The 27,003-nt window shown below is 40.7% G+C and overlaps 1 long non-coding RNA gene across 1 annotated transcript in view; it reads left to right on the plus strand.

Moving 5' to 3' along the window:
* Window positions 1–27,003, plus strand: part of Gm35197 — a 148,688-nt gene that overhangs the window by 68,198 nt on the left and 53,487 nt on the right. The window lies entirely within an intron of this gene.

Consider the following 27,003-nt stretch of genomic DNA (forward strand, 5'->3'; position numbering starts at 1 on the left):
GCAGAGCCTCTGTCACAACAGTGTATGGGCATTCCAAAATTTTTTGAGCAAGTCTTATTATTGTCATAACCTTTTGTTAATGATTAAATAAATTCTATTGACTTTACTCTTTTTAAATTATGTTTTAAAAAACAAAACTAAAATGATGGAAAAGAAAAGCTCAGTAGGTCAAATACAGAGTTTACCAAAGAGTTTATCGGAAGCCTCGTCAATAGAATAGATTATGTGTGAAATACAGAATATCATGATATGAACACAAAAAAGAGAATTGGATTATTCAGTCAAGGTTAATAATAAAAAAATTAAATGCATGAGTGGACATACAATGACTTTGTAAGAACATCATAAAAAGATAAAATCTATGTATTATAGGCATATAAGGAGAAGAATTTCACTCGAAAGACATAAAAATATATTTTAATAAAGCCATAGAAGAAAATTTCCTAGCTCTAGGGAAAGATACCTATCTAGATACCAGATTATATGGAATGCCAAGTAGATAGAACCAAAATAGAAATTCTCCACAAGGGGGCTGTAGAGATGGCTCCGGGTTAAAAGCACTTGTTGCTCTTTCAGAGAACCTGGGTTTGATTCTCTGTACCCACATGATGGCTCACAATTATCTGGAACTCTAGTTCCTGGGGATCAGATGCCTTCTTCTGACTTCTTTGAGTACCAAGCACATACTTGGTATACATATTATATGCTAGCAGGACATTCACATGTAAAATAAAATATAGTTGGTGTTTGTTTGTTTGTTTGAAAAGAAACCCCAATGGTATAATATTGTAAAAATATTAAATGTGCTGAACAGAGAAAGTATATTTAAGGCTGCAAAAGAGAATGGACAAATCACATGCAAAGGCAGGCCCATTAGAATAACTACAGGATTTCTGATCCAAACCATGTAAGCCAGGAGGACTTAGACTAAGAAGACCGAGGAAGTCCCAAACATCAGAGAATGATCAAAATGATGCAGAACAATACATACCATATCAGTAATAAATCTGAGTGCCACCGTTTTAATTTCACTTATCAAAAGACACACAATAGCTGATAGAATTAGAAAACAGAATCTCTTTTTGCTGCCTGCAAGAAACACATTATTGCAGCTATCTACTCTCCATGTTATCATGTCTACGTCTCTATCAATAACCCCAAGTTATGATTTGCCATGTTCCATTTGGGCTACTCTTAACTCCAATTGGCAAGCCCTCATGGCCATCTTTTCATGACTCACCTACCCTATGACATCTTCTCCTTTCTCCCTTCGTGGTTTCTCCTCAGACCACAAACCTGGAAATGGAAATCCCACCTACTTCTCTTCTGCCCACTTGCTGTATGTGAGGATTCTCTTGTCCTAGAGGCAACCAGGGCCAGGATTTAGCATTGCAATATATAGCAACAGATCAAGCCTCAACATAAGATGCTTTAAGTGTGACCCTTAAAATTTCTTGTGCAAAGAGTTTAATAAAGTTAGAAACGTAGACTTTTTAATACAGTTGTAACAAGAAAATTACTAGGTAAAATTACCAAGACTGAGACAGCGAATAGCCTCTAGTGGTTTCAGAGAATACTTCATATGCCGTAAAGGTTATCAGATGTTTTATTTTTAATGTAGGGTCTTTAAAAAGCTTTTATATTAGGTTTGTTTACTTTATCCAACAAGACACATCCTTGAGAGCCATATATAATGAGAATCGTGGGCTGAGTATTATTGATTTTGTTCTATGAAGTAAGGTGATTTGAAAGTTTGTGTGTTAATTACCGAGTCCACAAACTCCTGAGGTGACTAGGTAAATGAAGAGCCTGCTCACATTTATGGAGGACACACACAAGGCCTCATGTGTGCTAGGCTAGCACTCGACTGCAGAGTCTCATGATCAGTTCCCAAACTGAGTTACTACTTACTTCAGTAAGGAGCACTCTATCCTTGAGCACTTTGGTAGCTTAGAATAAAAGAGGATGCTTATGAGAGTTGGGGGATCTGTTTTAAAGCATATCTTTCTGTATGGGGTCAAGGACTGGGGAATAGGTTGAAGGTTATAACAAAAGAATTCATACTTTGCGGACGTGGATGAAGGGTCAAAGCCATCTTCTAGGGTGAGTGCAACCTTCAGGGGGATAATTCAGTAGTTTTCACTACTGGAACCAATGGGATTTTGGCAAGTTTCATTCCCCCCCCCCCAAATTAAGTTATTTTGTCACTCATTTTCCTGGGCGTACTGAAATTCTAAAGTCTTGTTAGAATAAATAGACAAATGGAAAAGTCACTTCAATATCAGCAACACACAATATGGTGGTAGATCATTTCAAATATTTATAGTAAAATTTTATGGTGCAATTTTTCAGACACATTTAAAGGTTTTATCATCTGCTCATTGCATCCGAATATAATTACCCAATGTGTAAGAAGTGTAAATTATAAAAACGTTGTTTAGATTTCACAGCTGAATTTAATCAAGTTGTAAGTAAGAAATTAGATTTCTTAATATGCCAAGGCCTTTAAAAGATGACCTGGAGATCTTTTACTTTTTACATAAAATTGTGTTGCCAGCTGTTTTCATTGTAAATAATTTTGCTCTGTGATTTGTGGGACTTATAAAGTGTTTGGTCATTTTTACTATACCTTTGTTACAGCAAAATATCATTGTAGACAGTACCCGTCTTTACACATTTTCAATGACTATGTCATCACTAGGAGTTAGCATTAATTGATGACACCATCAGCGTAGAGTTTGAGTTGGTATTATGGACAGCCATTTGGTTTTGGACCTGAGTAACTGAAATTTGTAACAGCTGCTGGTAGATTGGACCGATCTGACTTCAAGAGCTTGCTATCATCTTTGTCGTAAGAATAGAAATCTGAACATCATACCCCAGGGTAGAAAAATGAGATTTGTGAGCCTTAAAAAAAAAAGTTACAGCTAAAGCAACTTTTGCATGATTTTAAACATCACCTCCTCCAGAATTCTACAGCAGGTCATGTGGCTTGGGATTTCTGTGGCACACCCAGGTTGACTTTATAGTTTGCATTCCTCACCTCTCATTTTATTAGACAAGTAGCTTAAGGACCTCCATATATCTCTCCGACTCTGGCCTTCTCCCCCATATCTCCCTTTCTTTCCTCCCTTTCTTTCTTTCAAAATCAACATTTCTAGAGGCAAATAAGTTAAATAGTAAAAGTGCATACTGTTATGCCACTTGTTTAATATTTCAATATTCATTACTTTCTTTTATGTTTCCAATCACTACCTTTCAGATGCCAAGAAATATAAGCACATAAAAATAACCCCAGGATGATATATATTGCTCCTAATGTGTGTCAGGAACTTTCTGGGGACTCAGCTGAGTCTCAGTGTTGAGAAAGTAATCTAATAATTCCTAGACAAAGGGACATGCTGTAATCTCAGAAGGCAGACAATGGCAATAGTGAAACATAGGTTCAATATTGGTAACTTCGTGTGTCTAGTCCTGAAAACAGGGCTATTTGTTCCTAAAGAAATCAGGTTGAATAAAAACTGAAGTAAACGGCCCTAGGGATAATCTGCACTCAGAATGTCAGACAGCAAATCTTGTTATAATGTTGGTTCTGAAAGTTTGGTTCAATACAAAGCCTAGGAATTGAGGTGTAGGTCAAAATGAAAGCTCATTACAGGAAGAATGGATCCTGTCTGCAGATGGTGCCAACACTGATGAGTATGTGTGATCAGTCCACAATGGTCACACCAGCACTGGAAGGGCTCCTCTTGATTGTCAGCTGTACTGGATTTAGATTAGCCATGGAAAAACATTCCTGGGTATGTTTATGAAGGCATTTTCATAGAGTTAACTTGGAGGGAAGACTCATCCTGAACGTGGACCTGTGGCTGCAGTGTTTCCTGGGCTGGGGTTCCAGATTGAGTGAGATGGTCAAATGCTCTGAGCTGCAGCCTCCATCTCTCTCTGCTTCCTGATTGGATATTGGGTTCAATGGCATCTTGTTCTTGTTTCCATACCTTCTCAAGCATAACAGACGTCATCTCTTCTTACTTGGTGAGTCCAAAGGAGCCTCCCTTGCCTCTGTCAAGGATTTTGTAATAGCCGTGAGGAAGTGACTAACATAGTCATCTAGTGTGAATGAGTTTTCCATGGTCTTTCCATGTTCTTGTTAGAAGACTTTTTATTTCAAGCTTAATCTTGGCATTAGTTGTAGTCTGGGAGAGGAGGGATGGAGAAGCAGACAGTGTGGGGGCAGGGGTGGGACAGCGATTTAAAAATGTATTCACCCCTATGATGTTCTCAGTTTTAAAACTACTTTACAATTCTGTATTTATTAACAGCATTTCTTAGTGAAATAATTTTGACTATGCAAGCATGCCACTATATTGATAGCAATTCTTACTGTAGCCAATGTCTATTTATTCGTACAATATTTATGGAGGACATTCTATGCACATATTGTATGCTGGGAGTAAAACTGTTCTATCTCCATGGAGCTTGCTTTTTCGATGGTAAGACTGACATTTAACTCAGGGTTATGGTGATTGGTCACGTAAGGCCAAAATGACTGCAGAACTGAGAATCCAGAATATGAAAAACGAACAAACAGCAACAGCCCCCCGACATACACATATACACACATATACACACATAAACACAGACACACATATACATAAACACACACATACATAAAAACACACAGATACACACACACACATATACACACATACATAAACACACACAGATACACACATGCACATATACACACATAAACACAGACGCACATACATAAACACACACATACATAAAAACACACAGATACACACACACATAAACACACACACATACACACGTACACACACACACACACGTACATATACATAAACACACACACACACATACAGAAAAGCTGCAGTTCATATTCCCTCCCAGTTTTATGTTTAGTAGCAGATTCCCAATCACTTCTCAAGTTTCTTTGTTGTGGAGAAATTTTCACTTTTTGGTTATGTGACATAGTGAGATAAGGCACTTATTGTTCTGGAAAGTACAGGCATAATATATATACTTATAGTATGACAAAGGCCATTTGTCTTCTGTCCTTGGTATGTAATATAAGTATTATGGGGGATTTTGAATACAGGTTCAAGGAGCTTCATGGAAGTTCTCTTTTGAAAGTCAGCTCAAGAGTCTTTGTAACAAATCAGAGTGGTTTAACCTCAGTGGTTTCTGTAACAACTGTGTCAGGAGCACCGCAGGCCCACTCCCCCGAGAAACAATCTCAACTAGTGAAAATCATAATTTAAATTAAACAGAGAAGTAAATAAAATAAAATATCCAGAAACAGCATAAGGGGAATCCAGTAAATGAAGACACCCTTCGTTAAGTTGTGCCTTAGTAACAGCAGTGATTTTTGACACGAGATCTGTGATCTGTCTCTTCTCCTCTAGCTAACTGCTCTGGAAGTTTCAATCTGTGTTATGTACAGATAAAAAGACAGGATTGCTTTGGGTACCTTCCTCTACCCTCTAATCCCATGCAAGTGCTATTTCTATTGTGTCTTCCCTGGGAAGGGCAGGGCACCACTAATTCTACTTAACTCTGCTTTTGAGAAGGGAACTCAGGAAAGGAAGTTGAAGGGGCCAATCTTTCCACATTTGGTACAGGTTCTGGAATAGCCTGCTCTGACTTGCTCAGCATGGAGAATATCAGTAGAAGCCAGGGCACGGGGGAGGGGGAGGGGAGAGGCACCACAGTGGAATTGTCCTGAGCAGCAGACAGACACTCTTTCTGCCTGCTCTGGTAGCCTGCAGATTCTACCTCAGAAGAGAAGTGTTTTTGTTTGTTTGTTTTTTGTTTTTGTTTTTGTATTTTTTAAGTTCAGAGGAGGCCTACAAGCTCCCCAAAGGAGTTTATTTATTTATAACGGAGTGAGGGAGAATGCAAGTCTGTAGGTACTCTGGGAAACAAAGGAGATCTGGGAACAAGTGAAGAAGAGAAATGAATCACTGGGATTAGAGTTCTGGGAGCCGTACAAACCTTGATTTAGGACACAGGCACGTGGAACTCTGATGAAACAAAAGGAAGCCACTGCAAATGGGTGTAAAAGAGCCAAGTGAGATTTGAGGGAAGCAGGTATTAGTTCAGGCAGGTAATCATACGGAAGAAGAGTAATTAAAAATACAAAACAAACTTGTTTCATTTTGAGATAATTGTAGATTTGCTTGCGTTTCTGAGACACAGTACAGAGACAGCTTCTTTGCCGTACAGAGACTCGGATTGTCTGGCAGAACCATGGTGAGTATTTCAACCAGACCTTAGCGTTGATGGATCAGGGTGAAGAATGTGTGCCTCTCATTCTGCTGCTGTAAGCTGTCCGTGGAGAGCCATGCCCACTTCCCCTTTGTGCCCACTTTCTTCCTAGCCCCAGGATGGTGCAATTGTGTTGTGTTCTATAGTATGAAAGGCCAGAGAGCAACTAGTTGCAGGTGTTTTGCAGTAATTTGAAATTTCAAAGAAGTCTTACTCAATTGGGTCAATATCAGCTAAAGAGTATAAAGTGCTATACAATTCTTCTTTTTATTGCTACATGTGCCTTTACATGCTGCTGTGTGTGTGTGTGTGTGTGTGTGTGTGTGTGTGTGTGTGAGAGAGAGAGAGAGAGAGAGAGAGAGAGAGAGAGAGAGAGAGAGAGGTACACATGTGGAAGAGAGAGGACAACTTGTGGGAACTGGTTCTTTCCTTCTACCATGTAGGTTCCAGAGATCAATTCAGGTCTTCTGACTGGGGTCACTATGGATAATTCATAATATAAATCTAATACCCAATTTTAAGTATTTTAGGAAAAAAATTGACACAAAGTCATGCTGAGTACCTTGGCTGGCCTTGAAGTCATGATTCTCTTGCCCTGGGTATCTGAGATTACAGAGCTGTGCCCTGTGCTTGGCAATAAATTAGAAGACTCAACTAAGCATCTCATAAAGATGCTCACTGATAAAGTGAAGAGAAAAAAACTAAAGCACACTCAGCCAAAAGAAGTACTTAGGGACGTTCCTCAGAAAATATTATAAATTTAGAAAAAAAAAATACAAATTAAAAGGAGGATGGGATGTCTTATCATCTGTAGAAATTAGTTGGAATAAACCAAATCTTTCGTCATGTGAGTGTTCTTGAACTTAACTAGACAGACATTGAGAGACTTAGAGGAGAGAACAGTTTCTGTAGTTTTGGGAAACTTTCTCTGAATGGTTGGAGATCTGGGGAGAGGTGGGCAAGTATATCTGGAGACAGCTCATTTATATGGAGAAACATGATGCAGATGGTAAGCTTGTGGGAGCAAACAAGGACCAGCAGAAGCTTTGGCTGGGTATAAAAGTCAAATTTGCTCTATTCATAATGGTGCCCAGTGAGAGATAATAGAAAAGTAGATTTTCACATTGTCTGAACAGCAAAATCAGCTGGGAGCTTTAAAAATGGCCAGTGTTTCATCTTATCCTTAGTGACCAGGACTCAACTAGTTTCAGGAAATGTCTTATGCCAGGACTCCTAGCAGGATCCTGTGTGCTACTAAACTATAGGCAAGGCCAAGAAAGACTCTTTAAAGTAGACCTAGTCATTACTGTAAAACTGATGATTTAACCTTTTATGTATTATGACTTTAAAAAGAATGTGAGTTTGGATAAATAAGTTGGGGCACATACAAGACAACTCAAATTAAAGCAAAGCAAAAATGGTTCTCAAGTAGCTCTTGGCTCTACTTTGAATCACCTTGGCCGTCATCTAAAATATGCTACCTTTAGATCTGGGCTTGCTCTATTGAAGACATCAGGCATTTCTGAAACAGAAGAAGAACCTATTGTGTACTAGGGTTATTAATTACTGAAGCAAGAGAAGATACTGGAAGACAGTGCTAAGTGCCTAAAATACATTGCTTGTCTCACTGGGGCATTGATTCAGCTCAGAATCCCTGGCAAGCAATGCAGGGGAAACAGGTGATGTGGTTTTCATTTTCTAGATGAAGTATACAAAAAAAACCTATTCTTCAGAGATGACATATTTTGGGAATGAGATTTAAAAATGGAAATTTCCTGGGATGGCCCTCGTGTAAGGTCTTGAATGCTGACTTATGGTGCCATCCAAAGCCTTACAAAAGACACTGGCGCATTGCTAAAGGGAACACTTCTTGCAGAGACATGTTAGGAATACAGATCTTACATACTTAAAGTAGGTCAGTGAAGCAACTGCTGGCTTGATAAAGAACCAAAACTCGAGAGAAGACCTTTTATTCTTAACCCAATTTAGGTATAAATTAGTTATGCCTTACAGTTAGTTTTCACATCTAGTTTGTGGGTCATAGAGCAACTGGGAGTGCTCCTGAGATCTGGTTTCTACAGGACCTCAGTGTTCTATGAAGAGATATTTATTAAGATCCACTTCAACTGTGACCTAGTTTCTTGTTAGTTATTTGAAGTTCATTCATTGCCTGGACAAAGCTGATGAAAATGGGTGAGAAACTTTAAAGGAATGGGTTACATCAGAGATGTAAGAGAGGGGAGGACTTGACTTCCTCTTTAGGGCAGGAAGAGAATAGAGCTGAGTCACCATCACCTGGGACACTAAGCCTTCCTAGGACATGTGTCTCGGAGCATGGGTTTTGTTGTAACCAATATAAGAGTATGAGCTCTGTAGGGATCAAAAGAGACTTTATGTATGAAATAACTTCCTTCCAGGACTTGATAAAATGAAAGTAGAAAAAGGACTGAGCAGACAAGTTTATTGAGGTATTAATTAGTTCCTTCAGTTTTGTCGCTGAAGAGCCTTCTTATATTTTTGGTTGTGAGCCTAACCGTTAATGGCTGAGTCATCTCTCCAACCCTGAAGAGCCTTCTTGGTACCATCCTGCTGAAGGGTCTGTGTTGATTGGTTCAAGCCCCTCCTGAGTTTCTAGGTGCCTTGTCCTACTGAGATTCTGATAGGAAACTGTTAAATTAATGAAGAATAAAGAAAAAATGAATAATTTCCACCATGGAGGGGACTCATATTTGGAGTCCTTAGTTTTGTACATCAAAATATATGAGTGGCAAGTTCTTTGATATCTTTGTACTCTATTCAGGTCATCTGTAAATGGAGGATACTTTTGATACAAACTGACGATGTTGTTTTAAGAACAAGCTATTGCTTGCCAAAGGTTTTCCATAACTCTTAAACTCAGTAATCACTTGGTAAAATTTAGCCTGACACTATAACTCCAGCTACTAAGGAGGCTGAGGTGGGAAGATAAAAAGGTCAAGGCCTACCTAGGAAACTTCATGAGTCCTTGCTTTTATAAGGGAAAGTACAAAAGAGGACTAGGGATTCTACATCAGTGTTAGAATGCTCGCTGAGCATGCATAAAAACCTGGGTTCAAGTCACAGTGGTGAATGAATGAATGAATAAATAAATAAATAAATAATATTGTATAAAAGAAAGGAAGACAAGAAAGAAAAGAAAGCTTTTTTATGTGGGTAGCTGGCATCATGTTGCTTCTTCCTCCCCTTTCAACTTTTTCTTCCTTTCTGGACTGTTACAGAAAGGTTTCTTAGGCAAGCAAAATACAATCACTAAGAGATGAAAGGGTTAAGGTGAGGAAAGAAACATTCTTCATCAAGGAAATCATAAATGTATTGTTCAATATATTTTGAATATCACATAGATTATTTTAGTTGAACTACGGGACATCAAATGCCTGTGTGCTTGCCAAGTTTCCTAAATTTGTGAAACTTTGAGGTCATATATCCTTTCTCATCTGCTGTCAGTGGAAAATTTCTGGAAATTTTGGAAAGAGTCATAATAAGGCAAGACACTAGGTTCACTGACCTCTTTCTCCGGAAGAGGGGCACAGCACTGTAGTTTCCACGGTGACTGATTCTAAAACCACTTGCCAATGGCGGTACTCACATGATACTTGGGATGACCTGGGAAGTGGCTAAATAGCCTGGAAACACATACAAAATCTTGTGTGCGGACACAAAGTGCTGTAAGGGGACAGCTGCTGATTCTCTGTGTTCCTAAGAACACCTGGAAGAAACCACTGAGCTCTGGTGCTAATCCCAAAGCCACCAGCTGCTGGTCTGAGCAGGCAAAGACAGAGCCAATAAAACAAGCCCTGGTTATAGGTCCTTCTAGGATTCTCTGTGACCACTTCTTTGAATGAATCATTTCAAGGAGAAGCTCTCTCTCTCTCTCTCTCCCTCTCTCTCTCTCTCTTTTTCTCTCTCTCTGTGTGTGTGTGTGTGTGTTTGTATGTGTTTTGACGATGTGTAAGTGAGTGAGCTGAGGAAAAGTTAAAATTAGTTTGGGATTTGTGGGAAGTGAGGTTTTGAGGACAGGGATAAGGGGTGGCTCTGCTGCATGTCCCTTTAGTGCTGGATGTCTGAAAACACAAAGAGGACCCTTGAGACAAATTAAAGAGAAAGATCAGAGATAAATAAGCAGGCGTGTGTGTGGATGTCTAAGATGAGAAGTTCATCAAAAACAACTTAGACTTCTTGATTGCTGCCATGATCAGCTCTCAGTTTTCTCTCAACTCTCAGATATTTGGAACCATGAACACCAGCTTAATGGAAATGAATCCTTCCTGATTTTCTAGAGCAGGTATTCTGTGATAAAGGACAGCCATACTGAGTGACTGCCAAATGTAACTCATTAGCAGTGGCCCATGGAAACTTCCCTTGTGAAGCCGTAATAATGGAGAGGCAACAGTTGGAACTGGAATTCTAACCCAAGATTTATAACTCTCAAGTATATGTACTTGTGATGCACAAGATAGCCTTTAAGACACTGAAGTAGGAGGAGACTATGGGTGGCATTCAAGTCCCTCCTCAGGGTCCTGAGTGGAACCAATTTGCTTTTGAGTTGCTTAAGATGCTTGTTCCATGAGTATCTGTTATATGTGCAAACATACGTATCTGGCTTTCATGTTCACTTGTATTTCCAGTTAGTTTCCCATTGGAAAAATAAAACATGTTTTAGCCAATAAACCCAAGGTTTTAATAACTTCCACAAACAGAATAGAAAGGAAATTAAAGTCCACCACATACCACAGAAACAAATTTTGATTTTTTTTCCATTGAGCTCCTCTGTCCATTGAACTCTTCTGCTTTAGCTCACAAGAATCCAAGTAATATCCTGTTACAGTTGAGGATTCCAACAGATGTCTGAAGAGAAGCAGGGGTGATGTGGGCTCAACTATGCTTAAGATGACTAGACAAAATATAAATGTCTACACCACCAAGGATTAAGCTATAGGTTGGAAAATATAAAATGCTCAGTTCTCATAAGCCTATCAATGTCATCTATCAAGCTAGAACTTGATAGGAAATGGGGCAGCAATCACCTCACAGTGAAGTGGATGCTGTGAGGGAACTTCTGTTGTCCATGTTCTGCAGGGGTACTGGGTCTCTGGCACCAGCAGGCTGCCAAAGGTATATTCTCCTATCTCTCTTCTTACATTTTATATTTAATGCAAGCTAATCAGAGCCTTGTTTCCTTTCTTTGAATTAAGGCCATTATGACAAGGCTAAGGTATATAAAATAATAGAATACGAATTCTCAAGCCAATGATGTCATTTATTATTATCTGACAGGTCAACAAATCCCAGTAACAACTTGTTGGAGAGTAGAATTAAAGTTATAATTTAGCATTAATCATAACTTTACCCAATATAAAATTTAAGATTTAGCTTAACCCGATATAAAGTTTAGCTTATGCAAAATCTTCAATAATCTAATTTTATTTTTAAATGTTTTTTTTCAACATGTAACTATTATAAATAATCACATAAGTGTACAGAAATCTTTTCTGGAAGCTGGACATGTATGGATAGCGATGATTGCAGCTTCTTCTCAGAATGCTGATAGTCTTCTGATATTATACAGACTTGACTTCAAGAATTTGCATGCAACACTCCCAGAAAAGCCCTTTGTTTGTTCTTGTTTCTAGAGTACTTAGAATTGGCTCCAATTCTCAGTGTCTCTGCTTTCTCCATTAAAAGAAGTTCATCTACAGTCCTGCAATGATTTTCACTTCTATGTACTTCTGAAGATCACACAAGTTTTCAAATACAGCCCCTGCAAGAACATGGCCTATAGAAACTTTTTGCCTTCCAGTCCCTTTCTGGAAAGCCAGATACATAGTGTTTTTTAAAGATTTATTTATTTTATATATGTGAGCACACTGTCGCTTTCTTCAGACACACCAGAAGAGGGTATCAGATGGTTATGAGCCACCATGTGGTTGCTGGGAATCGAACTCAGGACCTCTGGGAGAGCAGTCAGTGCTGTTAACCTCTGAGCCATCTCTCCAGCCCCTTCCTTCATGTTTTCTAAGTATATTCTATGTAAAATTTTCGCATGAAGAAAAGTTTTGCTTCACTGGTAAAATCCAGAGAATTTTGGTTTTGACATTGAAAAAAGGTCCTAGCAAGCTACTAGCCAATCATGCACATTCATTGGAAAGGTGCCAATCTGAACTTAAATGCTTGGAAAACTGGTTGTTTAAAAGTTTTTCTTTAGGCCGGTTGTGTTGGCACATACCTTTAATCCCAACACTCGGGAGGCAGAGGCAGGTGGATTTCTGAGTTTGAGGCCAGCCTGGTCTATAATGTGAGTTCCAGGACAGCCAGGGCTATAAAAAAACAAACCTGTCTCGAAAAAACAAAAACAAAAACAAAACAAAAAAAAGTTTTTCTTTAATCCAAATTACCAACCTCTTTAGACTCTGTGGTTCACGACTTCAAATTTCATGTGGAGATCAAGATTAAGTCCATGCCAGGGTTCACACCAGGCATGGAAGAGCTGTGTCAAATTTTTGATGATTGTCAGCCTAGGAATAGAAAAAAAATTTTTTCTTTTGTTGAATATTTTCTTTTTTTTTCCTTTTTTTAATTAGGTATTTTCTTCATTTACATTTCCAATGCTATCCCAAGAAAAAAATTTAAGTTTTGTGCAAACAGATGAACACGAGGAAGGATGAGGTCCTTCCATGTTCCCAGTTCTGACAGCAGCTTTTAGAATAAGCAGGCTATGCTAGGTCACATTCTTTCATTATTTGATTTCTCTATCATAGGGAAATTCCATAAGCCAGTCTATGGTCACAGTGTTCCTATGTGACAGTGCTGCCCTTTAATGTGGAAATTCTCAAGGCAACGTCTATTCAAAAATACAACACTGCTGTAACCTCATTCCACATCGGTCCTCCCAACATTAAAAAAACAAAAACCAAAAAAACAATCCCTAGCACTTGGCAGACTAGTAAAGGGACTGGAAGGCTCAAAGTCTCTATAGGCCATGTTCTTGCAGGGGCTGTATTTGAAAACTTGTGTGATCTTCAGAAGTACATAGAAGTGAAAATCATTGCAGGACTGTAGATGAACTTCTTTTAATGGAGAAAGCAGAACTCTCCAGTGGTAAATCTGATGCTCGTGTGAGTGAGTTCTTGCATCTAACGCCTAATCACTAGGTCCTTCACTTTCTAAGTCTCATCTGTCTCTCCATAGCTCCTGCTATCACCCGACTTTAGAAAGCTAGACTGAAGGCAGTTAAGACCATGCAAGCCATCCATTAGAGGAGGCCAGCAGGACACTCTTCCAAGAGATACCATATGATCTGGATGGCCTGCCTCCTGGTGCTCCCGCAACAGTGAGTAGGATAAAGAGCAAACCTCTGAGTGTAGAGAAAAAGACTGCAGACAACTCAGAGTAAACAATACATTCCTCTACACTAAAGGACGTCACTGGCTAGCTCTTGGATGTAAGAGTTTACCAAAGAAAATCTGGAACCACTAAAGGTTGCTTTCTCAATGAGTACCTTGTTACGATAACAGTCAGCTTTCTAGGAGACAGATGTGAGCAGAATGAGGAATATTTTTAATTATCTGAAGTACCTCTAGCTCACCGGTCAGTCAAAAAGGAAATAAATATTGTTTGTATCTCTGGAAACCTACACGTTCAAAGGTTATAGGCACAAAAATGTCGTTTTTACTTGTATTTGAGAAGAGGGAAGAGTGACTGCTGAATTTCAGTGACCTCTCATTTTGAAGTCTCTTTAGAGAGAGAATATGAGTCAGACAGGACTCTGACAGGCAGACAGATAAGCAAAGCGGCCATAAACAAACAACACAACAGCGCACATCTGGCTGCTTTTAAAGCCAGGACAGGATTTGGTGTGTTCCCTACCCTTCTCACCCACTATAAGCTCCCTGCTGGCTGACCTGCTCACTTATGTCCTAGGCAGGCCCTGGTACCATGGCCTGGGAGTCAGTTTACTCTTTGTTTTAGAAGTTGGCCAATCTAAAACGAGGGGAGAGGGACCTTTCCCAGGCGACCTAAATTCCTTAAAACTCCCAACCCTCCAGGAAGAAAAAAATATCTCAGATTCCAGTTCCCTCTTCATTTCTGAAGAGGCTGACTGTGTGCTGTGTGTGTTGGGGCTAGGCTGACTGTGTGCTGTGTGTGTTGGGGCTCCTACTCTTTTTTCCTTCCTCTCTCCCCTCTTTTCTTCCTTCATACATTAGTCCTGACAGAAGTTTCCCTTCCCTACACCTCCCTTGGCCCCGAGATCCACTCTTCTTGGGGGGGGGGAGGAAGGAGGGAAGAAGGGGGGGAGAGAGAGAGAGAGAGAGAGAGAGAGAGAGAGAGAGAGAGAAGAAATAGGCCTCCCAGGGATATGAACTAAACATGGCATAGCAAGTTATGATAAGGCTAAGCACAAACCCTCACAACAAGGCTGGGCTAGGCAACCCAGTAGGAAGAAAAGGGTCTCAAGGGCAGACATAAGTGTCAGAGCCATCTCTCACTTCCACAGTTAAGAACACCAAGCTACACAACCATAAGACACATGCAGAGGACCTAGCTCAGACCATGCAGAATCCATGTTTGTCACTTCAGTCTCTGTGAGCTCCTCTGAGACCTGTTTAGTTGACTCTGTGGTCTGTGTTCTTATGCCACCCACCCTGGCTCCTGTAATCCTTCTTCCCCCTCTTATGTGAGATTCCCTGCCTCTGCCTAATGTTCGGCTGTGGGTGTTGGCATCTGCTCCCATCAGTTGCTGTATGGTGCCCCTCTAATGACAATTGGGTAAGCAGCGATATGCCAGTAGGGCAGAATAACAGTGAAAATCATTTCACTCACTATCTTTTCTGCCAGTCATGTTTGGCTCTATCCTGGGTCTCTGGACTATCCTGCCTCTCATTCCTGGCAGTGCAAGCAATGTCAGGTATTGGCTCCCTCTCATGTTATGGACCTCAGGTTGGACCAGTCATTAGTTGGCCACTCCCACAAATTCTGTGCCATTCTTACCCCAGCACATCTTGCAGGGGTGACAGATTGTAAGTTGAAGGTTTTGTGGTTGGGGTGTTGTCTCAGTCCCACTGCTGGGAGCCTTGCCTGGTTATAGAAGATGGCCACTTGAGCCCCATATCCCCGTTACTAGACGACTTCACTCGCACCACTCTTGCAGGTGCCAGGGAGTTTCCTTCCATTGCACTAGGATTCTACATTGCTTCCCCCAACCCCAGATGTCCTCCAATTCCAGTTGTCTCTCCCAGTCCTCTCTTCCTCCAACCTTCCCCAACCCTCCTGATCCCTCCTTTTCCCATCCCCACCTGCCTCCAGTCCATCTGCAAAATTTATTCTATTTCCCCTTCCCAGGGAGATCAATGTGTCTGCCTCTCTGGAGGGGTTCCTACACTTTGAATAAGGCATGTTTGCTTGAAGTGACTTTTTATTTTCTTCCCATTAATTCTTTCAGCAGGAGAGAAAATGAACCTAACTCAAGATCTTAGACAGCACACATATAAATACATATAGATCCTGGGTCTCTAGATTTTATATATACACATATATATAAACACATATATACACATATACATACATATATATATGTGTGTATGTATGTGTTTTGTGTATATACATATACGTGTATTAACATGTATATACATATACATATTGGAATTTTCTTTTAGTTTTGAAATTATAATATGATAGGATCATGTAATCTCTTCCCTTTCATCACTACAAACCCTCATATATAGCCTTCCCTTTCTTCGAAGTTCAAAGCCTCTTTTTCATTAATTGTTGCTATAGAGATATATGTATATATATCCATATTCACAAATATAACCTGCTCTTTCCTGTATATGTCTTCAGGGCTGACCATTTGGTACTGGCTAACCAATTCGTGTGCTCTTCCTTGGGAAAGACTGTTCTTCTACTCTAAGCATTCCTTAGCTGCTGAAGTGTTTTGTGTAAGATTGATAAAAAGACATGTTGCTTGCCTCTTTATTAAAATCAGTTCTGTGACTATTGGTCTTTTATCTGAGAATAAACAACCAACAAGTATTTTAGAGAGAATACTTGTATACAACAATATGTGGAGAAATTCAGGGACAGGTACTTTGGGTTGTAAGACTGACTTCACAGAGAACTTAGAGCAGGAGAGGTTTGAGTAGCTCCTTCCAAAGCCCTAGTAGCATAAACATCTAAGGGAGTATCTCCTTCTTCCCTAGCCATCACTTACCCTGTCTATAGTTTTACATGACTTAGGGATCCTTTGAGAGGTGGGACAAAACACACTGACCCTGGGAGAGATGGAAGAGTTCATTGCATAAAGGTATAAAGAAAGAAGCCCTAGGCTGTCATAGAGGTCGCTGCAGTAAGTGACTCTGAGGTTGGGCAAAAGAAACATGAAGCTGAAACAGTAGGAGGTAACTTATCTGTGACAAGGAATTGTAGGTTTCCAGGATTCTGCTTTCCCAACTAATTGCTAATTTGAATACTTTGGGCAAGGCTATGGCTCATGGCCCTTTGGCACTTGGCCCTGAGGCCATTAAGGCTGTTAGGGGAGGGCAGGGAAAGGGAAGTGACTGGGGTTTGGACTTACTGTGTCCTCTCTTCAGGGACTGGAAATTAGGTCATGACCATATTAAACAAACCACTTAAAAAATAGATAAACCACAGGTGGAACCAACCATAGAGAGCTGAACCCTCTCACATTAATTTCAATCAAGAAAATGTGATTTCCTGGGAACTGGCAGGCTACGCCAGCCAGGAAAGCAGGTAGATTGTCTGTAGATCTCCATCTACCCTTTCCTCTCCTCCAAACCCAGCTTCCCCCCATGCCTTACCCTTAGCTGTGTCACAGACCACCGGTTGTCTTCCTCTCCTCTCAGCCCTTATCTCCAATGGATTACACAGATAGATCTTCAAGCTTTCTTCCCCACTCATCCTGTTATCTCAGTCCCCAAGCCTAGTAGGCATTTCCTGAGATTTCACCATCAAAGCCTCTAAGGGAAGCAAGTAGACCAGCAAAGCAGACGTGCAAGCTCCCTTCAGATCTTCATTCTCCCACCCTTCCTCCAGATCTAATCCTGGGGTCTCATCCCCGGCTCTGCAGAAGACCTATTGTGACCTCTCTTCACTCCCCATCCCCAGTCCCAGGGTTCCTTCTGAAAAGGAGGCAGATAGAGTGTAAGAGCCAGAGGGGATGGAGGACACCAACGAAACAAGGCTCTCAAAATACAACACAATTGATGCACCTATGAACTCACAGAGACTGAGGCACCATGCACAAGACCTGTACAGGTCTGCACCAGGTGGGTTCCCAAAGGTCAAAGGAGTAGACACATGCCTCTGTCCTCAACCTTGAAGCTATTTTGACCTGTAAAAGATAGTTTAATTTTCTCCATGGGAGTGTCACTGGAGAAACACACTACTCTTATGGGTAGACTGCATGTCCAGCACTAGGTGGTCATAGCAAACAAACACATCACTGGAGATTCTCTGTCTCATATGTCTCATAATGTAGTAGCGTAAGGGCTTTTTAAAATCTTATGTTTTATTTTACTTTTATTTTATTTTACTCTCTCTTTCCTTATCTCTCTCTCTCCCTCTCTCTAGGTTTTTTGTTTTGTTTTGTTTTGTTTTGTTTTTGGGTTTGTTCAGTTTTGGTTTGTTTTGCTGGTTTTTAATTTTTTATCCTATTCCAATATATATATACATACATACATACATATATATATATTTGTTTTTATCTTATTGTATTTTACTAAGTCTTTTTTGTTTTCTAATGAGACAGAAAGGGTATGGCACTGGATAGGACGGGTAGTGACAAGGAACTGGGGGGAACAGAGGAAGGGAAAAATCATAATCAAGATATACCATGTGAGATAAAGCTATTTTCAATAAAGGAAAGAATGGTGGGGAACGCAGAACATGCTTTCCCATAAGCCAGGCTGGTTGGGGTATTTTCTTAGCCAAAGCTCCCTCTTCCATAATTACTTTAGCCCTATTGCTGAAGACAAAACACAGCTCACCGAACATGGAAACCTTGAGCTGACGCCTACCTAGAGCTTTCACCCCTATGGACGGCAGTGTTCTGCTTGCTGTCAGAAGAGAACGGTAAAGACCCAAAGTCATTACCAGCTACAAATCTTCAACTTGCAACAGTGACCTGACTGCAGGATATGCTAGTGCACAGAGCTTGGAGAAGCAACTAACCAATATTTGATTTGATTTACGGTGTGTTCCATGAGCTGAAGCTCATAGCCAGCACTGCTTGGGTCACCAACAACATGAGACTACACAGGACATACACCCAGGGGAAACCCACAAACTACTGTTCCTCCAAAGGAACGTAGCAATGACCCCCAATGACATCCTACTATATTGATAAACCCGCGCTTTGTCAGCCATTGTCAGAGAAATGTCCTCCTGTATCAGACAGGAGCAAATATGGAGACCCACAGCCTCATCATATGCAGTGAGATGTCTTCAACCACTCAGCCTGAAAGCTGATGTCTCCATGAATCCCGTCCCCCAGGGCTCACTTTTTGAAGAGGAGGCAGAAAGAGTATAAGAGCCAGAGGGAGCAGAGGACCCCAGGAGAACAAGGCCACCTATGAACTCACGGAGACTGAGGCGGCCTACACAAAGACTTCATGGATCTTAGAGCTGAAAGGACAAGTAAATCCATACCACCATCCCTAACCAGAGGCTATCTCCTACTGATAGCCATTTGCCTAGGAAAAATTAGTTTCTCCAAGGGAGCCTCACTGAAGAAACAAACCTTACGTCCAGCTGGAGATGACCAACACAAAACAAGCTCAAAAGCACTGTTGGAACTTCATTGTCTCATAATGTGTTTTGTATATAGATTTTTATGGAATTTCTGTGTGTGAATGATGATGTCTAGTTTTGTGTTTTTATGGAATTTCTGTGTGTGAATGTGTGTCTCTGAGTCTATATGTTTCTCCTGGGATTTTTTTTCCAGTTCTTTTTCTTGTATGTTTGTTTTGTTCTGTTCAGGTTTGTGTATATTTTATTTTATTTATTTTATTTCAGCATTATTCCTTAGATGACTGTTCTCTAAAGAAGGGGTATGGATCTGAGTGGAGGAGAGGCATGGCAAGGAGGAGGGAGGGGAAACTGTAATCCAAATATACTGTATGAAAAAAGAAAACTATTTTCAATTAACAAAAAGAATATTTGTGATCGTAAAGTTAATGTTAGTGTGTCACCGCAATTTTAAAAGAGACACGGGGGGGGGGGGCTGGAGAGATAGCTCAGCGGTTAAGAGCACTGACTATTCTTGTAGATGTCCTAAGTTCAATTCCCAGCAACCACATGGTGGCTCACAATGGGATGGAGATGTAAACCACTTCTTTTTCTGTGGAATTTACTGACAACTTATAAATGTGTATACTTTGTTTTTGAGAAACCAACTGTACTGTGATAGAGTGTATACAACAGAGTTTGTCCAATTTCAGTGTAAACCTAATGGTTTTTTAGTAAATTGACAATTTTTTTTCAGCCATTGTTGCAATCTGCTGTTGGGAAAGCCTCATCAGCCCAGGGAGAAGCAGGTAGCCACTTGCCATCAGTAGCCTTTCCAGGGAGAAGCAGGTAGCCACTTGCCATCAGTAGCCTTTCCAGGGAGAAGCAGTAGCCACTTGCCGTCAGTAGCCTTTCCAGGGAGAAGCAGGTAGCCACTTGCCATCAGTAGCCTTTCCAGGGAGAAGCAGGTAGCCACTTGCCGTCAGTAGCCTTTCCAGGGAGAAGCATTAGCCACTTGCCATCAGTAGCCTTTCCAGGGAGAAGCAGTAGCCACTTGCCGTCAGTAGCCTTTCCAGGGAGAAGCAGTAGCCACTTGCCATCAGTAGCCTTTCCAGGGAGAAGCAGTAGCCACTTGCCGTCAGTAGCCTTTCCAGGGAGAAGCAGTAGCCACTTGCCATCAGTAGCCTTTCCAGGTTCCAGTTCTCTGTTATCAGGGACACACTTTCTTCTTCATACTGACTTAAGGCACTTCATATTGTGACCATATAAGTAGTTTTTGCATCTGAACGTTGCATCTGGCTTTGACTTACCATACTTTTTTTGAGGTCCATGCATGGCATGATGGTTATTATATATCAGGACTTTGTTTCCTTCTGTGGATAGAATATCCCATTCTTTGCTTCTCCACTAGTTGGTGGATATTTTGATTGTTTCTAGGCTCAGAATATTGTGAGCAAAGCTGATATAAACTAGAGAAAAACAAACAAACAAACCAAAACAACAACAACAACAAAAAAAAACCAAAACCCACAGCATTCAGCTCAAAGGAAAGAACAAACAGCTGATTCTAGGGCCAAGTATGAGTGACCTATGACCTAGGAACAAAGGTTTGGGTTATCCCAAATATTCCAACATGCACCAGTTTCATGAATTTTTATGGAAACAGAATAAAGAAGATCATAGATCAAGGTAATTTTATAGTACATTGGTGGGAACATCAGGTAGGTATGTTGTAGTGAAGGAGAGAAACCTTTGCTCTAGGCCCAGATGTTACCTGAAGACATTCTTAGTGTTTGGGGCTGTAGGAACTAAAGTCGGTTTGTATGTTCCAAAAAGGATTTACCTGATCGTCAGAGGATTTCAGGACAAACACACAGATGGCTAACCAAAGCTACTACTGGGGCTAGTGGATTTCCAGAACTCAGGAGGCAGAAGCAGGCGGATCATTTTGAGTTTGAGGCCAGTTTACAACAACAGAAGAAGAACGTGTGTGTGTGTGTGTGTGTGTGTGTGTGTGTGTGTGTATCCATAACACTTTAGCCCTGTGCATCCACAGTTCTAACTTGTCAATCTTACAGAATTTCCATTGAAATGGTGAGCTTTTTGGGGGTTGGTGGGGTGGGGACTTGAGTTCACACTGACACGAAGATTTGTTTACCAAATTTTGTATGACTGTATGCTCTTGGGTGGATATAGAGCAGAATTACTTAATAATATTTTACATATGCATGCTACCTTTTCAGATTTTACTTGTATGATTTCAGGGCTGACCGTTTAGATAACAAGTTGTTGTGCTCTTCCCTGGGGAGGACTAGTTCCCCCACTCTCAGCATTCCTTAGTTGCCTGTAGTTCTTTGTCTAGGATGGAAACTTCATGAGCTCCGCACTTGCCATGTTAGCCTGGGTATTGGTGTCATTCCTGCTCAGATCATGTTTAGGCAGCCATGTTGGTGAAACTTCGTGGGTGTAGCCTGACATTTCTAGGATAGCTTATTACTGTTCCTGTGTTTGTGTAATCTCATACCTTTCAAAGAGACAAGATCAGTTATCTGAGAGAGAGAGAGAGACAGAGACAGAGACAGAGACATAGAGAGGAGGGGGAGGGCAAGGGGGAGAGGGGGAGGGAGAGGGAAGAGAGAGCGATGAAACCAGAAGAGAAAACTATTAAATGAGAGGAAAAAGGGCTCACCAAATAAGTGGAGATAGTATAAAGAAGTAGGAGCGATGTGTAATCATAAATATTTATAAAAAGGCACCATGGGGCCCATTTCTTTGTATGCTAACTAAAGTGTGGTAATTGGCAACTCTGATTCCAGAACTCAGGCAGAATTGGAAGATAACTGCAAGTTCAAGGCCAGCCTGGTGCACACAAGGCTACACAATGCAACTTATATCAAAATTAGCATAAAATAAGAAAGAATAAAATAATAAATATATAGACATAAATAAGTAAAACAAAGAATTTCAAATAAACTAAATCTAGTTAAGGGTAAGGTCATTTAGATGAAAACACAATCTTAAGCAACTATAATTTAAACTTTCCAGGATTACCCTGAAAGGAAGGCTCTTAGCTTGAGTGAATGTAAAGAAGAAAGCATTTGCAGCCAATAAGTTAGGGGCTGTACAGGGATTCCAAGATACGGATTTGTTTTTGGAAAACGTGCTGCACCCTGTTGGAAAATAGTTTCCTGATCCAGTGGTGAACTAAAAACATGCTGTATAAAACTGGAGGTCTTATACATGTCTGTTTAAATGTGAGTGTGTGGATGTCTGTATGTACTTGTGCGTGTGTTGGGGTAGAGTGAGGAAGGAGAGATGGTTAGAAAAGTTGCTTTTGTTATTCATCTTTAATTGTCACAAATTAGATGGCAACCTTAATCCCAACCCTAACCCCTAACTCTAACCCCTAACCCCAACCCTCTAAGTAACACTAACCCTCTAACCCCAACCCCAACCCCAACCCTAACCTTGACCCTAACCCTAACCCCAACCCCAACTCCAACCCTAACCTTGACCCTAACCCTAACCCCAACCCCAACCCTAACCATCATGTACAGATCCTGAAAGCAAGGCATCCTTAAGCATGAGGTCCGCTTACTCATGCTTGAACACAGGATGGAAGGGGCCGAGTCCACATCCTCTTACCACAGCATTTTCATACTGCATAGTTACTGGAGGTCTGTCAATAGGGAGAAGACAATATTATAGTTTGGCTTTCCTTGTTAATAACGTTTTCCTTCTCTTCCCTGGATTTTTCTTCCTTTCCTTGTCCCATTTCTAAAAGTACTGTAACTGCACTGAATGCTGTTCCTTAATTTTTTAATTTGTTGTAACTATGTACATTTAAAATATTTTTTTAACTTTTAAAATTGAGAATTATACATAATGGTGCATATATCTCTTTGTTTAAGGAAAATGATTAGAAATTTATTATAGAAATATGGTATATGCAAAATAATAATTTATAAGTCAAGTCATCTCTTTAAATAAAGCTTCAAGGCCAGCACCTCCTTTTGTATTTCTTCAGTCTCAGTTGTCCCCTCTCTACCAGGAATGACAGCTGTGCTTATTTATATTATAATTTCCTTTAATTTTTCTTGTTGATGTATGTGTCCCTGTAACTACAGCTTTACTGTAGTAGAATTTTCTTGTGAGCGCCCAACTCGCCAACACCACAACAGGATCCTTCTGCACACGTTTATTAGTAGAGCTTGATTGCAGAGGCAAAGAGACCCCAAGCCCAAAACTGGTGCTGCTTATAGAGGCCTAGGAGAGGCGTGTCTCACACCCGGATTGGTTATGCATGGGTTATGCGTACCACCTCATTTGCAAGTCTCACATCTGATTGGTTAACATGTCTCTCATCTGATTGGTTAACTTGTCTCTCATCCGATTGGTTAACTTGTCTCTCATCTGATTGGTTAACTTGTCTCTCATCTGATTGGTTAACTTGTCTCTCATCTGATTGGTTAATTCTCAAAACCTCATCTTGGCAAAAAAACTTTACTGCCTATGTATGCATGGTGGCCAGTGGTAACCAGCGCCACCCTGCAACGGCACATGTGGCTTCCCACAGAATTTGAGCTTTATATTACCAGAATCATACTGTTGCCCAGCAGTTTCCAACAGAGTTAGTCCCCTGCCATGTCTCTCAAGAGGTATTTGCTGCTGTTTGGAAATGTGTTCGTTCTCACACTAGGAAAGGATGCTACTGATGTTTAGAGGATGCTGTCAAGCATCCTACATGTTCAAAACAACCTACCCAGCATTGCATATGCAAGGCAGCACTCAAAATCAAAATTTTAATCATGAGGAGCTTGATCAACTTGTGGAGAGCACTTGTTCCATTTTATTGACATATCATATGGTCTAGTAATTTAAAATATTGCTACTGGAGTTTGAGTTGTTTCCCTTTGGGGACTGAAATAAATAATGCTGCCTGTGAACACTCTGGTCTTTGTATCGTGATCCCATGAGAAATTCTCTGCAAGTGGAAATTTCTGGTCCTTGGATAAGTATTTCTTTCCTATATTAATTCCCAAGTGCTTCTCAAAGTGGATGCCTGATTTTTACTGCGGCACATTAAGAACAGTTCGGTCTCTGTACCGCCCACTGCTTGGGTCATCCTTGTAGATTCCTATAAGTTTCCAGCGCATGAGGTTTCTAGCTTATCCCATGGAGGCTCCGCCCATTCATTTGTCTTTCCCAGCACTCTCTCCCTCCATCCTCCCCTGGCCTGATCTCTCCTGTTCCTGTACTCACCTCCCAACATAGACATGCCCCACCCCCAATCCGCCCCTGATGAGGATTCTATTTTCCCTCACGTGGAGAATTCATGTGTTCCCCTTGAGAGCTTCTTAGCTTTTCTTGGTCTGTGGATTGTAGCCTGGCTATCCTTTACTTTACGGCTAATACCCACTTATCAGTGAATACATACCATGTTTCTCTTCTGAGTCTGTGTTACCTCACTCAGGATGATCTTTTCTAGTTCCATCCATTTGTCTGCAACTATCAGGTTATGGCCATTTTTAACAACTGAGTAACATTTCATTGTGTAAATGTGCCACATTTTCTTTATTCTTTGGTTGAGGGACATCTCAGTTGTTTCTAGTTTCTGGCTACTATGAATAAAGCTGCTATGAATGTAGTTGAGCAAGCGTCCTTATGGTGTGGTGATGTGTCCTTTGGGTATATGCCCAGGAGTGATATAGTTATGTCTTGAGTTAGATCCTTTTCCAATTTTCTGAGAACTCACCATATTGATTTCCAAATTGGCTGTATATGTTTGCACTCCCAGCACCAGTGGGCGAGTGCTCCCCTTGTTCCACATCCTCCAACACGAGCTGTCACTGTAATTTTGATCTTAGCCATTTTGACAGTTGTAAGATGGAACCTAAGAGTCATTTTGATTTGCATTTCCCTGACTCCTAAGGACATTTCTTTAAATGCTTTTTGTTCTTTGATGCCTAGACCAATTGTCATCAAAGAGGCTTTACCTGGTAACTTAGGGAAACATGCAAAGCCCCTCAGCCAAACATGAGGCAGAGCTGGGGAATCCTGTGGAAGAGGGGAAGAAGAACTGCAGGAGCCAGAGGGGTCAAGGACACAAGAAAACCCAGAGAAACAACCAACACAGGGTCATACTGGCTAACAGAGAAGGAACTGACATCAGGGAGCCTGCACAGGACTGACCTAGGCCCTCTGCATAGATGCTACAGTTGTATAGCTTGGTCTTCTTGTGGGACTCCTAACAGTGAGAGCAGGGACTGTCTGACTCTTGCCTGCTTAGAGACCTTTTCCTCTTCCGGGTTGCCTAGTCCAGGCTTAATATGAGGGAAGGTGCCTCATCTTACTGCAACTTGATATCATCATGGTTGACAGCTATTCATGGAGGCCTGCCCTTTTCTGAATGGGAATGGAGAAAGAGGGGATGGGGGAGGGTGGAGAGGGAAAGTGGGAGGCAGGGACTTAGAGAAGAGAGAGAGATGAAACTGCACTCATTGCTTTGATTAAAAGTGTTATTTTTTACAAGGTCAATTTGTTGTTATTCAAGTCATGACATTACAAATGTGTATATATTTTCTACACAAGAAAGAAGTTATAGGAAGAACAGCAGTTGTTTTTTTTTTAAATTAAAAAGATTTATTTTTATTTACTATTTACTTATTATTATTTTTTAAGTATAGATGTTTTGACTGCAGGTATGTCTGCATACCTCATGCATGCCTGTAGTTGCCCAAGGGGGTTAAAAGTAGATGTCAGAACCCTTGGAAATGGAGGTTCAAGATGCTTGGGAGCCACACTGTGGGTGCCAGGGACTGAATTCAGATCCTCTATAAGAACAACCACGGCTATTAACTGATGAGCCATCTCTCCAGCCCTTCACAAGCATCTAACATCAGCGTTTTCTTGTAACTACCATTCATTTATCCCCAGAGGCCATTGTAGAGCTATAAATGCCTATGAATATCTTCCAATATACCAGGCATCTTTCAGTTTTTAACTTTTCTCTCGTTCAGCACTCTACTTTCTCCATTCTTCTGCTTTTATTGGACTGACTGCTTCTTAGACAAGCAGAAGTATTTGCAGTGCACCATGCTGACGTTAATCATTGAGTTTCCTGTGTTGAACTCACCTTTCCAGGGCTTCCTTCCCTGGTTTCCTTCCTGGTTCTCAGCTTACTGAGCACAGTCTGGTTGTCAGCTTACTGAGCAGTTTGGGAGAGGCCCTTCACATGCTATTTGTTGTCAATTTTAGCCTTCGGAGGTCTTGACTTTTGTCTTTTATCTCTTCTACCATATTTTCAAATTTCAAGAGCACTATCTGAATTTCTAAGTTTTCTTTTGAATATTAAGCACCTTGATTTGGTTTCCTTTGTCTTACATCTCTGGGAAAATCAAGCCTAATCATGTGGACTTTTTCTTTTGCTTCTTCATGCATCTCCCACATTAATTGCAAGTTTCCTAAGATGCTTATTGGCTTATTCACTCACTCATACTTTAAAATGTGGCACCAATACTTCACTTACAGCTTTTATGCATGCGCACAGAATGGAGATGGCACACACCCTGTTCAGAGAGAACTTTCCTTACTCTCTATGTGTACATAAGAAGGATCCCCAATATGTGAAATTAGAAAATGATCAACTGGGAAGGATGGCTAAGTATGTGTGATCAGAAAATGATCAACCATGAGTGATAGCTACATATGTGTAATAAGACATAGCAAGGCCATTATAGTGGCATTTAAATTCACTTTCCTTGATAATTATGTGTTTAACATAAATGATGTCCATTTACTGTTGGGCCCCATTTTGGCCCTGGTTTGGGCCTTGAGGATAAGCCCCAGCCTGGCTCGAGTTTCTGCAGCGTTGTGGGAGAGCCTAAGCCTGGCTCTAATTTTGTGACCTGCCTCAGTCACTTCTGTTATCAGAGT

The sequence above is a fragment of the Mus musculus genome, chromosome 14, assembly GCF_000001635.26.
Source record: "Mus musculus strain C57BL/6J chromosome 14, GRCm38.p6 C57BL/6J".
Classification (NCBI taxonomy): Eukaryota; Metazoa; Chordata; class Mammalia; order Rodentia; family Muridae; genus Mus; species Mus musculus.